We start from the raw sequence: 5,102 nt of genomic DNA on the forward strand, positions 1-5,102 counted from the left end.
TGGATAAAATCTGCAGTTTCGTTAATAGCAAAGTCCTGTTTCCTTGCTAATGCTCAGTCGCTTCAGTCGTGTCTGACTCTGTGTGAGTCCATGGACAGCAGCCCGCCAGGCTCCGCCGTCCTTGGGATTCTCCAGGCAAGCGCGCTGGCGTGGGTAGCCATTGCCTTCTCCCACTGTTTCCTTAGTTGCGGTAGAAGTGCGCAGCTAGGAAAGACGTTCCAGCAGGAGACACCGGGTCTGGGCGTGCAGGGCCTCTTGCTGCGAGCTCTGCTGCTTTGCGGTGAATGCAACGCGCTTCGAAACGTAAAGCTGCCTTCGCGAAAATGGCCCGCCCTCGTGGACTCACGTTCTTTGAACTTCTGTGTTTATCCATTGGCGGCTTGACTGGGGTATGATTGTGTTACAGTGTCGTCTTAGTTTCTGCTGTGCAGTGAAGCCTATTTACTCGTTTTTATTAAAGCAGAAGGGCTTCCCTGGTGTCTCGGATGTCAAAGAACCTGCCTGCAATGCTAGAGAGCTCGGTTCAATCCCTGGGTCGGAAAGCTCCCCTGGAGGAGGAAATGGCAGCCCACTCCAGTGTTCTTGCCTGGAGAATCCCATGGACAGAGGAGCCTGGAGGGCTACAGTCCACGGGGTCGCAAAGAGTCGGACACAGCTCATGACTAAACCACCACCACGCAGCTGGTTACAATGCTGTGTTAGTCTGCTGCACAGCAAAGTGATTCAGCCAACCATATATTGCATGTTTTGAAGCATCTTTTCCCTTTATGGTGTATCACAGGATATTGAATGTATATATAGTTCCCCGTACTACACAGTAGGACCTTGTTGCTCTTCCATCCTAGAAATTAAAGCTCCATCTGCTGATCCCAAACTCTCAGTCCGCGCCTCCTCTCTCCTGACCCCCTCCCGCTGTGGTGAACTTACATTCTGATGGGGGCTGGGGTGGGGAGGGGACAACTGACACTGAACAATCAATAACTACATTAAGTCAGTTAGGTGGTGTGTTTGGAGGAAATAAATACCCCCAATAAAAGAGCAGGGTGTGAGTGGGGAGACCAGGCCAGGAATGCTGCTGCAGGGTTAAATCCTACACAGAATGAAAGTGTAGAAAGGGCTGGCCCAGGGCTGGCGCGCAGCAGATGCTCAGGAAACCGGGGCAGCCCCGTCTTGCAGGCATTTTTGTTAGGGCGATGTTCAGATGAGTTGCATTATATAAAGCATGAACGGAGAAGGGAAGCTACAGAGGGGTGGTCGAGAGGAAGCCAGATGAGGGGCTTTCCTCGGGGCTCAGTGTTTACGTCTCCACCTTCCGACGCAGCGGCTGCAGGTTGATCCCTGGTCAGGGACCTAAGACCCCACATACCAAAAAACGCCCCATGAAACAGAAGCGATATGGTAACAAATTCAATAAAGACTTTAAAAGTGGCACACAGCAGCAACAAGAAAAAACTCTTTCTTTAAAGAGGAAGTCAGATTGAAATGTTTGCCACAGAAAATCCTCACAGTGAGAAAGCAGAATTCAGCAGCACCGCTGAGACCTAAGGCTGTCTGTCCCATGAAGAACCTAGAAACAGACTCAGAAGAACCCATTCCATTAGCTCAGAGGCCCAAGAACTGAGAGGGTCGATTTTAACATTCCCATTATCAGTGACAAATAATCACAGGGGCAAGGAAGAGTGAAAGCGACTTCGAGAGCCCCTTTGAGGAGCAGGCTGAGCGTCCTCATTGTCGGAACACTTCTGCAAAGGAGCTGACTTTGTCCCCGTTTTGTAGGTAAAGACACCGAGGCGCAGCGTGCTTAAGGAAATTGCCCAATGCCCTGGGGGCTAGCACTAGCTAAACCCGGCTGGTTTTCTTCGACGTCGAGGCCGAGGCAGCGCAGGTCCGCCTGGTCCGTTCTCAGCGGCTCCCTTGAAACCGGCTGGCCGGGCGCCCCCAGCCCGCCCCGCTCCAGCAGAGGCCAAAGAACCAGAAAGGCCCCATTCATGTGGTCCCGCAGGAAGCCGGCGTTGAAAGCAAACACACACGGAGCCGAGGACGGTGACTCACTGCGCCTGAGCCTCCTTCTCATCGGTTGCACACACTTTTCCAGCGCATTGAAGTCTGGTAGAAATCGTGCTTCCTGGGAAGGTATCAAGGAAAATATGCCAGGAACCAAGCAGCAGGCCCTGCTCTGAGTCCTCGGCCCCCTTTTTGAAGTTTTTCTTTTTTTTTTCCTGGGCCATTCCTTTCAAAAAAATCTTTTTTCCCTTCCCCACTGACCTTGTTCGCGGAGCTGGTCCCGCCCCTGGACAGCGAGCGCTTCTGTGCTGGGCCTGTTCTTTATGCCACTTCCTGGCTCTCTGAGCGCCGCTGTGATGTCTGAGCAGCGGGCCCTTCTGATCCAACTGCGGCTCGCCTGCTCATCCTCTCCCGGGGTATGTATCAAGAATGAGGGCAGCGGGGCCTGGGGGCCCTCATTAGAGGGGGCGGCCAGCTCTTCCACTGGTCAGAGCAGGAAGGGCGGCCCCGACTCCACGAATGACCGGTGTTGAAAGGAAGCTCCGGGGTGAGTGAGAGACGCCGACAGGAGTCAGAAGCAGGAGGTTAAAAAAGACAAGACACACACACACACACAAAGCCAGCCCACAAAAGCCGTCTAAGTGGCTCCCTTTCGGGACCTGAGGCTTTGCAGCAAAACGTCCTGCGGAGAGCAGACCGTTTGGGGCCGTAGCATCTTCCCTCCGAGGGCAACGCCTCGGGCCGCCGGGTGTGCGTCCTGGAGCTCTCGGCCCGGCTCAGCCGTCACTCCGGAGGCAGGGAGGTCTCATCTCGGTAAGCGCGGCCACGGCCGTCGAGCAGAGGGCGGTGGGCAGGTCGGACCGCAGCGGAGTCCGGGAGCCTCCCCGGGCGTGGATGGGTCAGCCTCGCTGGAGGGAGGAGGGGGCCCTGGAGAGCCGCCGGGTGGCGGGCGCGGCAGGCAGCGCAGCGCCGGGCGGCGGGGTGTCCTGGGGGCGCCGGCCCTCCGCGAGGGGCAGCGTGCACCCTGCCGGCCAGGCGGCGCCGGCCGTGGGCGCCGGGGGGCCTGGCTCTGAGCCTGTCTGACTCCAGCCGACCTGTGCGGGCTGTCTCAGCCCTCTGGGCTTTGTTTGCTTTTCTCGGAAACGGTGATGATTCCACATCTTCGTGCAGCGTTGAGCGTGCGCTGGCTGCTGGAGACAGATATCAAGACGATAAGAAGACCGCAGAGAAAGGCCTCTTGCTCTGCTGGGGGAGACAGACACACGGACCAATGGCTGAAACCAGGGCGATGAGCGCAGTGGCAGGAGTGGGCGCCCCGTGGGGGCGGGCGGGGAGTCTTTCTTGCATGGGAGACCACGGAAGCTGCCTTTAAGCTGTGAAGGATAACTTGAGTGTGATGGGCAGATGGGAGGCAAGGAGAAAGTGGTGTCACGGGTAGAGACACAGCGATGCTGTTCTCCACACTAGAATCATCTCAATGGAAGCTGGATGGAGGTGATGCCGTGTTGCTCGTGGCCCCAGGCATCTCGTGGATGAAAATGAAACTGCTCTCCAGAAGAAGATAACCACCCAAACACAAAAGGAAAGAAAGTTCAAGGCAAGTGACGGTCTTCCAGTCCTAACCTCCACTATTTTAGAAAATATAGTGGTGATTTGTGTGCAAAGGTTTGAAATTTAAAAGTGCTGAGTTCCTGAAATTCAATAAAATATTTTTATTATTGTACTAATATTTGTGATATTTAATATTTATTAATATTTATGAGAGGTGGAAGGGAGGTTCAAGAGAGAGGGGACACGTGCATACCTATGACTGATTCATGTTGATGTACGGCAGAAACCAACACAATATTGAAAAGCAATTATCCTCCAATTAAAATAAATAAAGACAGCTCATATGACTATATTAAAACAAGGTAGATATTAAGGGGAAAAGAGCATCACCAGAGAGAAAGTTGTTGAAAATACTAAAAGTTTCCATTCATAAGCAAATTATATAAGAACTCTAAATTATCATGCCACAAACATGATAATTTCTTCAAAATACAGAAAGCAACAATTTTCAGAACTGTAAGAAAAAATGGATAATTTCATAGCCATAGAGAGAGATTTTCAGTTCATTTCAGTTCAGTCACTCAGTCGTGTCTGACTCTTTGCAACCCCATGAATCGCAGCACGCCAGGCCTCCCTGTCCATCACCAACTCCTGGAGTTCACCTAAACTCATGTTCATCGAGTTGGTGATGCCATCTAGCCATCTCATCCTCTGTCGTCCCCTTTTCCTGTCCCCAACCCCTCCCAGCATCAGAGTCTTTTCCAATGAGTCAACTCTTCACATGAGGTGGCCAAAGTATTGGAGTTTCAGCTTTAGCATTAGTCCTTCCAAAGAACACCTAGGACTGATCTCCTTTAGAATGGGCTGGTTGGATCTCCTTGCAGTCCAAGGGACTCTCAAGAGTCTTCTCTAACACCACAGTTCAAAAGCATCAATTATTCAGCACTCAGCCTTCTTCACAGTCCAACTCTCACATCCATACATGACCACTGGAAAAACCATAGCCTTGACTAGACGGACATTTGTTGGCAAAGTAATGTCTCTGCTTTTGACTATGCTATCTAGGGTGGTCATAACTTTCCTTCCAAGGAGTAAGCGTCTTTTAATTTCATGGCTGCAGTCACCATCTGCAGTGATTTTGGAGCCCCCCAAAATAAAGTCTGACACTGTTTCCACTGTTTCCCCATCTATTTCCCATGAAGTGATGGGACCTGATGCTATGATCTTCGTTTTCTGAATGTTGGGCTTTAAGTCAACTTTTTCACTCTCCTCTTTTACTCTCATCAAGAGGCTTTTTAGTTCCTCTTCACTTTCTGCCATAAGGATGGTGTCATCTGCATATCTGAGGTGATTGATATTTCTCCCGGAAATCTTGGTTGCAGCTTGTGCTTCTTCCAGCCCAGCCTTTCTCATAATGTACTCTGCATAGAAGTTAAATAAGCAGGGTGACAATATACAGCCTTGACATACTCCTTTTTCTATTTGGAACCAGTCTGTTGTTCCATGTCCAGTTCTAACTGTTGCTTCCTGACCTGCATATAGGTTTC

At 51.5% G+C, this 5,102-nt stretch overlaps 1 long non-coding RNA gene across 1 annotated transcript; it reads right to left on the reverse strand.

Moving 5' to 3' along the window:
- Nucleotides 1-1,394: 1,394 nt before the first annotated feature.
- On the reverse strand, nucleotides 1,395-2,962 carry LOC121820677 (uncharacterized). Its single transcript, XR_006061347.1, has 2 exons — nucleotides 2,266-2,962; nucleotides 1,395-2,125 (listed from the first exon to the last, which is right to left on the reverse strand). It is a non-coding gene; the product is annotated as an uncharacterized LOC121820677 (long non-coding RNA).
- Between the last annotated feature and the right edge of the window lie 2,140 nt (nucleotides 2,963-5,102).

The sequence above is a fragment of the Ovis aries genome, chromosome 11 (genome assembly GCF_016772045.2).
Source record: "Ovis aries strain OAR_USU_Benz2616 breed Rambouillet chromosome 11, ARS-UI_Ramb_v3.0, whole genome shotgun sequence".
Classification (NCBI taxonomy): Eukaryota; Metazoa; Chordata; class Mammalia; order Artiodactyla; family Bovidae; genus Ovis; species Ovis aries.